At 37.5% G+C, this 13194-nt stretch overlaps 1 protein-coding gene across 2 annotated transcripts in view; it reads left to right on the top strand.

Moving 5' to 3' along the window:
- CLSTN2 (calsyntenin 2) overlaps positions 1-13194 on the top strand; it is a 558864-nt gene that overhangs the window by 31227 nt on the left and 514443 nt on the right. The window lies entirely within an intron of this gene.

Genomic DNA, 13194 nt, shown 5'->3' on the forward strand with positions numbered 1-13194 from the left:
ACAAAACAGAAATGAGTAGGAACAAACCTTTTGTTGACGCCTTAGAGACGAGAGGATTCCTTCATTCACATCTCCAAAGGAACCTGTCTTATATCTTGTTGGTGAAACAGTAGGGACAGGTTACAAATGCTGTGGCAGGGTGAGGACATGCACAAAGCTTGCTGTTATGTGGTTTTGATCAATCTTTTAAAAATAAAATAATGAGCTTTATGCCATTGGATATTTTTTCTATTTTTTTTATCAATGACTGTTTCTTCAGTCATTCTTTTCTCTCTTACTCCATCTGCTTTTGCTGATGGAGTTGGTGGCAGGTGTTACACACTTTATTAGTTAGAAGCCTTCCTCCTCTCTAACTTTGGCTTAGCTCTTGGAGATTTAATAATGTCACTAGTGATCATGTTACTGAGTTTGATAATAACAAAAAATCATCCAGTGGATCCTGCTGGCTTGAGAACAACCTTTTATTAAAGTGGCTTTCATTATGAAAAATTATGCTGTAATAATAGAAATAATAGAAATAATGGATAAAGCTGACCTTGATTTTCAAAATAAATGGGCAATACTGAATTTATTCATTCCTTAATTCTCCTGAGCACTTATTCAATGCTTTTTATCCAGAAGCTTCAAGGAAGCAGTTAAAAATCATTAGCCTTTGTAAAATCGGAAAAACTTGATGAGTGACGTGATTTGGCCAAGGTCATGAAATAAGCCACCAGTCAGAGCAAGTTAGCTAGTATAACCCTTTATATTTTCCACTAAAGTATGCTTCCTCCTGGGCTAGCTTTAATGTGTATTGAAAACCTGAATCCGGTTTAAGTGCTTTCATTGCCATTAAAGCTTCCTAAGTTTTCCCTTCAAAGATTTTTTCAGGCATTAATATCTGTAACTGTAATCTATAACATAATTGTATTTATTCTATTGCAAAGTTTTGTAATTGCAACTGCCACTTCTTATCTTCATCAGATAAAGGTTGCATTATTCAGACATTGGACTGGAATATTGATTGATAGTTTTTGAATTACAAGAATCTATAGAAAGCAGTATGGTTTTTTTTTCTTTGATACTTCCATGACAAGCACAATTTTGCTAAGAAAATATCTCCTTTAGCTTGTTCATGCCTGGCCATAAAAGCTGAAGTGTCATTTTGATACAGGGTATCATCCATTAGAACATTTTAAAGAACCCATTTTTTCAAACAGAAATAGTTCTTCTACCTCATCTGGAGAACACTTAATAAGGATACAAAGTCAAATATCTTAGACTTCAAGTTTTTGCATACCTCATAGGTGGTAAGATTTGATGATGGAAAGATTTTGCTTAAAGTTCTAGAATCCAGGTGAACAGTAAGCTGTATCAGCTGTTGCAATTAGTGCTCAAATTTGATTTCCATGTAGCCATTCAGAAAAAAAATTAAAGCCACTCTTGTGATAACCTTAATGACCTAAAGTCACTGTCCCTTAAGGATTACAAATTAGATACAACTATATTGACAAAAACTCATCACAATATTCTGCTTGTTTACTTTCTTTCACAGCGTCACTACCAGTGCAGGGCAGTTAAAGAACTGTTATCCTAGACCTAGTAAAATTCCTAGGTGGGTGAATGTATCCGTTTCCTGAATGCTTTCTTTTTGCCATAAGTCAGGTTTACTGCTTCAGCTAGAAAAAATTACTAGCTCAGTAACCCAGAAGCAAAATCTTTTAGGTAACTGAATACTATTATCCTGTGTTGTTGCATATCTCTTAGAACACAGGATAAGTCTCTATTTCCTTTTGATTAAGGGATGCTCTGTGTTGTAAATCTCATAAATATATTTCTCTCACAGTGCTGTACAGTTATTCTTTTCTGCCTGCTTCTGCAGCTCTACAACAGCACTCCTGCTGTGGGAAAGGCTCAGGTTTCATTCTGCTGTATCCTACTCAAGCAATGAAGCCAGTGTTTAATTCTCCTGTGCATCCTAAATCTTATTAGAAAATAATTTGTCGTAGTAGGTGTCTGTCTGTCCTTCTGGTGAATTTCTGGCTTTAAGTTGGTAGTTATTTGGTAGAAATAGCGTTTAAGATGGAAATTTATAGTCATCTTTAAAAAAATATAATTTGAAAAATCCCAATGTTGTCTGATGTAGTGACATGAATTGGTGTCCTCTGCATTATTAAAATGCAAATGCAATGTACTTGACACTGCAAGATGGCTCTTTAATCATGTGCATCGTCAGTCAATTTAAAGACTCTTTGGTGATGGGCCAAGCAATATAACTCAGGACACATTGCTGAAGGTAAGATTTCTCCCAGACATCTGACAAGATAGGTTCTAATAGCAGTGATGCCATATGGTTTGAGGAACTGGATGCACATGCATGCAAAGCAGGGGAAGGATTGTTTAGATCTGATTTACTGATGCTGCCACGGGGTGTCTGAATTGAAATAGGGAATTGATAAATACGGTAATTTCAGTTTTCAATAAAAAGTAGCAAGTGCATTTAATATAGAAGAAGATACAAATGAAAATAAAGGTTCTTAAAATGTGTATTTTAGAAGAAAATGTACAGATGGATAGATATATAGCAGAATGGCAAACTGTCTTTCACTAGAAAAGTAAAAGTAAAGAGAGGCATAATTGAACTAGATGATATCCAAATTGAAGAACTGACACCTAAATATAAACTCAAATTAGGAAAGATTCCCCAGAAATTCAGAATCATGATCATAATGATGTTTCTCTAGTTTATATGTGAAAAGCAAGTTAACTTGATTAGGAGAGTTACTTTTAAGAGAATGCTTGAAAGTTACTTTTTCAAATTTTTATTAAAAGCTTTCTGGAAATCGTGAGAACTATGCCAGTAAGGTTTTTTTATAATATATACTAATATAAAAAGGAAAACCAAAAATTCAATGGAAAGAAGGAAGGAAGGAAGGAAGGAAGGAAGGAAGGAAGGAAGGAAGGAAGGAAGGAAGGAAGGAAGGAAGGAAAAGAAAAGAAAGAATCCTTATTGATGGATGTTAAAGTATATTTTTATCTGTAATCCATTATGTAATTAGTATAACAGCTTGCCTAGGATGTTGCCAAAAAGAACTTAAGGAAGCTGAATGATTAAGACAGAACAACTATGTTTACCTCTGTATCCTTAAAACTATTTGGTACTTAGTGCAAAATGAAAGTATCCACTCTAATCTCTAGAGATTTTTCTCACTTGCCGCTTTCAGACTTAATTTTAAGTTATAGTTGTTAGTTGTTTGGCTTCACCTTGACTGTATGAGGATTTCCAGATGACCTGAGGTTGAGCAGATTAAAATACGATGTGGAGATGAGTATTTCCTTTTCATGAACCATAGACACAGACTGTCATGTGTGTGAAAGCGGTAGATGTGAAGCATTAGTTTTGGCCCCTGTGAGAGTGACAATGTACAAAGGGCTTGAGCTGAGAAGCATCTCTTCTGTACCATTAGACTCCTTGTGGGAAGTGTCTCTTCATGGCAGTGGGAATACAGAATCCTGTGCTGAAATGAAATGCATTACTTGTAAAAATATAGTCACCTGGGTAGTTTTTTCCAACATAAGCAGATGTCTTTGTAGTAAGCTCTGTATCTGTTAGGGTGATGTTTATCATTGCCTTTGTAAAAGACAACCCTGTTGGGAAAAGAAGGTGTGTTGGTTATCAGGGTATTGTGCTCTATCGCCTCCCAGTTGAAAATCAGCTTTTTGGGATGAGGACTGTTGCCCCAATTAGCTCTGTTATCAAGAGATTGCAACTGATGGACATTGAAAGTTAGGAAAAAGAAGTCTATTAGAACGATATTAAGGATGAGAGGGGAAAAATAGTCCCCTTTCCTCCTTGTGACTATTAGAGCAACATCTTCAGCCAGCAGTCCTAGGATTCAGATAGTGCCTTGTTGTACAGTGACAGTGGCAAAGTACACCATGGTTGGAAGGTAGATGAGCTCTACTAAGGGACAGTTGTGAAACTGCTTTATGCCTGCCATCCTTTGGAATATGCTTATTGCCTTTGAAGGCTGATTGCTATCTCTGTTTGACAACATATCCTTCACTTGTGAGTAAAGGTTATATTACTGCGTGGCAATCAGAGATATCTGAAGTTTCAAAGAAAACATCATATCATTTTTACAACCTGTTACACAGTGTCTGTGAAATGAACACTCCTTAGACTTAGTCTCTAATGAGATAATTTGAGAGATTGGATTTATCAAAAGCAGCCCCAAACTGTTCTGTTCCCTCCACTACTCCATTTTTCAGTAGTATCTGTGCATGCAGGCTGCTGAGCAAACTGCCTTCTATTTAGCCAGCACATCTGCATAACTTTTGCCTTCTCTCGGTGGATACTGTTGTGCTTTAATAGCTTTCTTATCAAGGGAGAGATCTTAGTACCTTGCAGGATCCCATTCAAGCATATGTGCAATGCAGACAGTAGATTGAATTTAGATATCTAATTACAACAAATAAAGCTGTTTGCATGAATCTTAAACATGGAAATACCTAGTTTTAAAATCCTTGGTGCAATTATAGGGAGTTTTGCTATCCTATCAAGGGAAAAAGAAAATAATGAAAAAAGTGTTATTTCAGCAAATACTTTGAAGACGTCAAATTGTCAGCAAATAAGCCCTGAAATGACCCACGGTATAGGTTTACGAGGCTGAATCTTATAAAAATAAGGAGCACTCGCACCAGAAATTAATGGAATATGAAGGAAGGGAAATCTTGCTCTGCCCAAGCTGTTATATGAACACTTCTGTTTGTCCTGTGGAACGCACATGTTGTACAACAGCACTTAATGTGCTCCTAAAAAGCTGTAGTGAGTCCAGGAAGAGCTTTACTTAACTAAGAAATACCTCCTAGTGCTCTTTTGTGTGGAAACATATTACCTTTATTTTTTTTCTCTTGATTTATATTTTTAGGAGAAGGAATTACCAGGAGAGATAAGAAGTCTGCCATCCTGCATTTAGGCACATGATTCAATGTCTTGTGGTTTTATGCCTCAGAGATTAACTATAGTGAACTGTAGGTTTGCTCTGTTATTGAAAGCTGTATTTAATTTAATTTGTTGTGTGGAGCTTTTTTAATTTTCATTGCGGGGGAACTTGAATTAGGAACAATGTTATTTGTTTTAATTGGGGATGTACTCCACATTTGCCTCCACTTCACTAAGATTTAGGCATTCCTACTTCCAATCTTTAGTGTCTGATAAGAGAATCTGATTAATCCAAACCAATCCGGTCTTTTGTACTGAGAACAATTCACTTACTTCAGGGAAATATGTGGCTGAGAAGGCAACTAGCTGTTCCTGAAGTTACACAAGCTGGAGTGGGAAGTGCTGCATGACGTTGGGCCAGCTTTTCAAAGTGTTTAGGTGCCTGAAGAGGGAAAAATCCATGATATTCAAGCAAATTATGTACTTCTCACCTGCTAATTTTAACTAACAGTTAAGCACCTGGTAAGGTTTTTGAGTGACCTTGAGCAGATTGAGTGCCTATCTCTTTCTTTGGTCACCAAAATACATTTGTAAGTATAGTAAAAAATATATGCCATCCTGCTGGGAGTTGGGAACGGAAATGGAATTTTGTGTAATGTGATACTTCAGATGTCTACAGGCCAGACTTACTCTGTGAGAAAAATACATTGTGACGGATTGTACATATGTTGCAAAAAACATTCTCTGAATAATCCTGCATATGTTTTTGGGAAAGATTTGCCTTGTGTTCCATTGCACAAAAGATGACAAAGAAAGTTTCTAAGGGAAATTTGGAGGTTTCTGGTCCTTAAGGGGCTGGAACCAGACTGGAAACTATTTTGCTATGGAACTCTGATGTTCTACTTATTTTCTGTTTCGCTTGATAGAGAATGAGTCATCTGTTTCTGCATCATTTAGGACAGTGTGAAATCTAGTTTGCAGTTCTTGTTTGTCTAGCTCCTAAGTCAGCCCCCGTGTCTGAGATTGGCTGAAGCCGATCTCAGAAAAGTTGATGTGTTACTGCTGTAGAGTGTTGTGAAAGTCTGTTTTGTGCTTTCTGCTGTTTCTTACGTGTAATAGGTCTAAAACTCACAAGTAATTATTTCAGAATTCATTCAGAGTAGTTTGTGAGCAGTTCTTAGGACCTGAGTAGAGAGAAAATAGCTGTATTTATATCTGAAATAATGGAACATGTGTGTTGGAATAAAGCAGTCTTGATAACTAGCTATCTAGCTTGTGGTATTTTAGACCATATGTTGCCCTTAAAGATTGTCCTGAGTAATTAAGTGTCTGATGAACACTGCTCTACGACAGAGAGGACTGAGTGCATTATAGTGAACTGTATTGTACCTAAAAATGAGTGTTTGGAGGAGCTGCTTGGTAGTGTGTTTGAATAAGTTCTTTGATGTGTTGCCTGTAACATATATAAAACGGCTCTTTTCTCTCCTTTTCCTCTCCAAAAATAAACTTGGAAATGTCAGCATCAAGAATGGCAGCATGTTTCTTGACAAGATGAGTGAAAGATCATACAGTCATTTCACAGAAGCACTACTGAAATGTGTTAACTTCTTTTGCACGCCCTTAACATGCCCAGCTGGAGAGAAGTGTTGGAAATTGTAATGGTTATGGATAATAAGCATCAGTGTTTTGGTAAGAAAAGACAAATTGAATCATGCTGATTTAGAATTAGAGAAGGTGAGCAATGAGCTGTTGTGATTTTTGTTGCACTTGATTGAATTTTAAATTTCAGTGAGCTCGCCCCGTGTGCTATGGTTCTAAGCCCTAACAAATTATAATTGCCACTGCATTGCATTAGAAATACCTCATTTTTGTAGTAAGTGCACTGACTAGCACTACAGAAAAATTCAGTGGGAATATTGGGATGGAGAGAGACCTTTCAGTTTTAAGCGTAACTTCAAATTCCAATACAATTTTGCATTAGTTCTTCACATTTTCATGTATTTGCACTTCTGTTGCATTGTGTAGCTGAAAGGGGAGGGGAGAGAAAGGCCAGCCAGAAAGTTACAGGAAAGTTCTTACAGAGATTCCACAGTGTTGATAAAAGCACGTTTAAGAACTGCACATCTTTGCAGTTTGCTGCTGACAATCATGCTTTGTACCTTTCTGCAAATGAACAACCAAGTTCTAAATGTTAGCTCCTCTATAATATTTATGCACTCATAACTAACTGCTCGTGCTTCTGCCCCAATCTGGAACTGTCAAATAGCTGAATGTTTAAGTAAAATATTTTAAATTTGAAATGCTCTTGTCACCTTTTAATTTGCTCAGCATTAGAATAGTGTTGTACCATGAGATAAACAATCTCTTGTTGTGTAAATAGCTGTAGAGTCAATAACCACAGACCACTTCCCATCCATCTTTCCTTCCCTCGTTTAATAAGAATGTGGCCCTTAAAAGAGGGAATATTTTTCTGCCTCTGTGGCAGAGAAACTTAACCTTCAAGCAGTCCTGTTGAAGGGATTGGTAAAGAACTGAAATGTCATTCTGCTTAAATGTTCGGTACAGATACTTATTATTATCTATTAATGTAGAGAAAGTGTTTGCCCTGGTAATAAAACACACAGTACTGAAGGGTCTCTACATTTGTAGAGTGCATTTGCTGGACAGGAGTAAATTACTTAAATAAACATTGCTTTGAGGTTAAAAAAAAAGATCCTTACAATACAAATAGCAGCACCACAGAGGTAGTATTCCAAGACAGATGAGTTACTAATAGAGGATGAAAGAATGAATAGCCATGGATCTGTTATGCGATTACAGATGAGACTGTCCAGCAAAGAATATAATACAATATGATGCATACTAGGAAGCTTTATTAATGTTATACGGAGAACTCTTGCTTTTTACTGTCCACTTTAATATAATAGAATCAACCAAATGATAGACACTGATGAAAGGGGATGTATCTAGTGCCATGCCAGCAGGATATTACCATCTACTGCTCAGTCCCCTGAGAGAGTCTTTAGGAATCAGATGCACCTTCTTGTTATAAAGTTTTTGCCATTCATCCTGCTCATGCTTATTTTAAAATAAAGCTGTTACATAGATCATACTAAACAATTCTTTCCCATCTTAGACCGTTGCATAGATGTAGACTGCAACCTTAACTCTTATTTTAATTCTGGCACAGATTATACTACTGCATCAAACATAACCAACTTGTTAAAATATATTAGTGCTGCTAATTTTTCTTCTCTCTTTCTCACCCTTCTCTCTCCTCCTACTCTTAAAAGACCTTCCTGTTTTCTTTAACGATCCTGCCACTCAGGGGTTTCAGTTCTGTACCTGATCTTTTGCATTTGCAGATACTTTGTGCTTTTCAAATCCTACTGAAACTTCCTTCATGTTCTACTCTGTGAAAGCCATATTTCTTAACCATTACGTGTTTGAAGCACACAGCCTGTTTTCGTCCTTTTCCTGGTTTTGTTATGTAATGACATGGGTAGATCAAATGGTGAACAGTCACAAACACCATGAAAAAGCCAGCTGAGAATCATACTAAATTTTTAATCTTTATTGCTAAAATATGTTGAAAAACAGATGAAGAGAAGTATAGGACTCCGAATTGTTCTTTCTGTGAGGAGCCTCTTAAACTGCTATTCATCTGCCTAATCTGCTGTCCACTGTAAGACAGTGGACATTTTACTACTTAAACCTGTAAGAAAGTTTAGTGCTACTAATAAAGTAGGTTTAGAACATACTAAAGTGATTGAAACCTTGTATTAGCACAATGAAGTTTAAAATAATTTTTTCTACCAATTCTCGCAAGCCGGGAAATTGATATTTCCTAACTTTAATGCTATAAAAATGGTCTTGGCTTCCTTACCTCTAGAAAAGCAAGAATTGTCTTCACAATATTTGAATGCAATATCATTCATTAATATCTGTGAAGCAGGAGGGACAGATGTGTAATCTGCAAATGTTAAACAGATCTCAAGAAACTCATCTCAGCATTGCCTTGTCCTGTGCAATGCTAACAAAGGTTTTAATAAACTCAATTCATTTCCTACATCCTCTAGTATAGTCCAGCTGTTTCTGTTGGTTTCTCCACAAGTGTTCTCTGTGGACTTGTCCTCATTAGGCTTTAAATCCCTTCTTGGATGATGTTGGCTACCATACTTAAGTACTAGAACAGAGGGCAGTGTGTTGCCATGCATTAAGATTGTAGACTTCGAGGTTAGGCAGTTCCTCTAGTTTTACTTACATTTTGTACTTGATTTGCACAGAGATGGTAACATGCACAGTGATGGACTGCACTTTGCCACCACAGTCCTAGAGCAATAACATGTTAGCTTCTGTATTGGCTGAGATCTCGGAATGTTAACTTTTAAGTAACTGTAAAATAATAATTGATAGTGGATCAAGTGCTTTATATATTTTACTGAGTGTTATGTTTAGAGTGGAAACTCACTGGTTCCTATGCCTCTTGCTTTAAGAAAGTTTCTAATGAAAAGCAGATTAAACTAAGCCACAAACTGAGTACATTTATGATTGTAATGCTAGGCTTCCCCCCCAACTTGATCTCTGCTTTGATGAAGCTGTCGTGGGCGTTGGCTGTGGCTCTGTGAATTCAAAGTATGCTGTGAATACTTGCATATTCACAAGGACTCCTACTACTTGTACCGGTGGAGCCATCCTCAGAACTGGAGAGCAGAAAATTGCCAACAAACTTACATCCTGTGCTCTGAACACTGAAAATGGAGTTTTACCTAAACCTTGCAGCAAGTGGTGGAAATGGGTAATACTGCAGCTGTGGTAGCAAATATAGTTTGTGAGAGATCAGTGCTTGAGATAGTTTGCTTTAATTTTCAGCTGTTATAGAAAAGAAAGAGTACCACTAATGTGGGATGCTCTGCTCCTCTTGGAAGCTGTGTGGGAATCATGATGGTCATAAGCCCCAAATTGGTACATTGTCCAAATGACCAGAATGTGCTCTGCTGGACAGGGCAGAGCAGGAAAGGAGATGATCTGATTACTGAGAGCTTTCCCTGGGGAAAAGTGAGCCTTGTGTACAGTGAGGCAGTTTCCAGAGAAACTATTGCAGAAATGTATGGAATAATCATGAAAATCAGGTTGGAAGGGGGACAGGACCCACAGAGAGGAAGGAATTGTAAGAAAGCCAGTAAAAAACTAGTTGTATTCCAGGCTTTCTTTCTCAGACTATGCAACATTGTTAGATAGTGAGCGAGTTGAAGGGAAAGAGGGAAGAGGAATAGGAGGAGGTCAGGGAAGCAGTAATTTAATGGTATGTTGAATACCATTAAAAAAGAATCGACATCTAAACTCTAGTCATGCTGATCTGCAAAGAAAGGACTGAAATTATGGGGAAGGAATAAAGTAGCAGGATAAAAGAGAGGTGCAAATCCAACCTTATGGATGCATTTCAGAAGTAGCCATAGTACAGAGGGCTTACAAGAAAAGGTTTGCACAAAATAGTTCAACAATGGAGCATGAGGTATAAGTTGACATTATTGTGCTAAAGTTAATTTTTTTCCTAGAAAAATCTGGTGGATATCTGAGAAATTTTGGATTAGTTTATAGCTATAGTACTGTTACATACCTCAGGCAGATTAGGTCTGGTTTACCTCTAGTGTTTAGCTCTCCGTATCTTCAGCAAAGGCAAGTGAGTTGCTCATAGCTGTATTACACATTGCTGCTTTGCACAGGAAGTTTGCCCATCCTGAACTTTCAGGCTCTGAATTCTGCTTTGTTGCACCATGCTTGGTAAAAACATGGATATCTCTCTACTTCTTCATAAAGCTGAAACTTCATGTGCACAACATGCCTTCCTGTGCTATAAAGACAGCAAACAGGCATTCTTTCTGTGGGTGCCCTTCACTGACAAGACACAGAACTGTGAAACACAGCAGTGAGCTCCCTGGTCATCTTCAGAAGATCATACTTCCCTAGAAACCAAAGACAAGAGCTCAAACTGTGAGAACTGAAGAAGTACAACAATCGTGCTCATGGAACACATTGGCCTTCAGATTTTGTCACCTAGAGTTTTCTGGGTTGAGCATGATACCAGAATTGGGTTTAACTCTTAGAAATGGTGACATGTACCTTCTGGCCTTTCCATTCCCTCTGCTGCTGCAACCACTGGTCTTTCCTTACAAAATTAAAAACCACAGCTGAAATTCTGTGGAAGATCAATAAAATTAATGTGAAGTTTGATTCCTGAGTAGTGAGCAAGTCTGGATATGAGTTCACTGTGAAGGTCTTGGTTACTCCGTAGCTTTGAAAGTGGTCAGGGAGGCTGAGGTTTGTCAAGTAATTATTGAATGTTATGCATTCAGTAAGCAGCTTTTTTTATGGAGGAAGTTTTAAATTACATTTTATATAATAAGTTGTTAAGGGTTTATGGAAACAGCATGGCTAATTATATATACATTATTTGGAGAATATCATCATGGAAGCAATGAATGAACATAATTTCCTTTTCCAAGGGAAGTGGTTGCTGCAGTAGAGATAAGAGGTTACACTTACAATGACAAGCAATTGAGATGATTTGAAGAAAATGCTTTCAAAGTTAAATACTTCTGAAATTTCTGTATTTTCCGTATGTGAACTGTGGAAGTACTTCCTGATCTTGCCTTTTCTCCATAATTACAAGCAGGTCACAATGCTTCTGGTTGATAAGCCATTAGTTATTAGTATGGTGCTAAATCTGCCCTTGTACCAAATGACCCATAGGGGAAAAGCTGTCTGTTTGATTACAATAATAATAGCTTTTAACAATTGCATTTACTTAGCTAGATGTTAATTGATCCACTTAGAACCTTCTGCAGAAAGGGTTTGTGAATGTTATACAAGACTGCAGGGTGCTGGAAGCAAAAATTAGAAGACATCTGGTGAATTAAGGGTTATGAACTGCCAAGTTCTACTGAAAAAATCTATGTTTCAAAAAAGGTCTTAGACTGGGCTGAGCATTAAAAAGTATTATGCAAAGTTTAATTATGGATAGTGGTGCGAACCATCTCTTATTGTGTAGTTTCAGTTTTCACATGAGAAGGAAAATACCAGTGGTCAGAAAAAAAATTAAGATATATCATAAATGAGAAATTGGAGTTCATTCCATACTTTCCATTGTACTCTGGCTTTCCTTGGGGCTGAAGAGTGGAGAGATGTCTGGAAGGTGTGCGTGGTTATGAAATCAATACTTTAGAAACTTGAAGGAAAGAGGTTTTTGTGTTCAATAATGTTTCAACAAAAACAAATGACCGATGCACTGAAATCTGGCAACTGGGATATCCCCAGCCTTGTGTAAGGTGATAAATAACATTTTAAGTAGACAGCTACCCACAATTTCACTTAGGCAGAGCAGTATTTTTCAAGTGAGACACACAGGTTTCTGATCCTTTTCCCACCCACACAACCTTTCTGTCTTATTTAACTGTAACCAATTTTGACCTGTCCCGTTCCAAGTGCAAGAAAACTTAATCACCACTAACTGCTGGTCTGTGTGTTTGTCAGGAGGGATAGCCTTTTAGCTATAGAAATAAAGCTGGATGGCTAACATACCATTCCATGTGAGAAAAACAGCTTCTGCCTATAACTGGTGGACTAGGCTCAAGTATAGTTCCCACAGTCTTCCTTAGCCATGAGTACCATACGTTGCTGGGACGTAAATTACAGAAGAACTTAAAGGAAACAATTGCATGACGTCTGCCTGTAATTCTAAGTAGTATGAGCCACAGCTATTGCAGTAGGAACACACAAATTTGCATGCAGAGGGGGTATATTTCACCTATTTATCACATGGTGATAAGTCTTCATGGATAAGATTTTCTGTGTAATTTCTGATGTAAAGTAAACCCCGAAACTTCCCAAAATGGAACTGGATATCCATGACAGCACATCTGGTACTGTACTCACAGTATCTATAGTACGGTTGGACCACCATAGTTCAGAAAGTTTACCATCCCTGCTGTACAAAGTTTATAGTTTACAATGACTGTTTCCGAACCTCCATTTCTTCATGTTAGATGAAGCTGTAGCTTTTCTAAACAGGCTTAATAATATCGTGTATTTTAAAACTGCCTCTGGTTATTAGAGAATGGTGGCGTTTGTTGCCGTTTACATCATGAACGCCTAGAATTTCTGCCAGCCTCAGTGCTGGGTTCCCAAAGAAAGCAAAAGCAAAGCTATGCGCAGGGGCTGCAGCGGAATAGGGAAAAGCATGTTTCCACTTCCGAACATCTCAGACTGTG

This window comes from Cuculus canorus, chromosome 9 (assembly GCF_017976375.1).
Source record: "Cuculus canorus isolate bCucCan1 chromosome 9, bCucCan1.pri, whole genome shotgun sequence".
Lineage (NCBI taxonomy): Eukaryota > Metazoa > Chordata > Aves > Cuculiformes > Cuculidae > Cuculus > Cuculus canorus.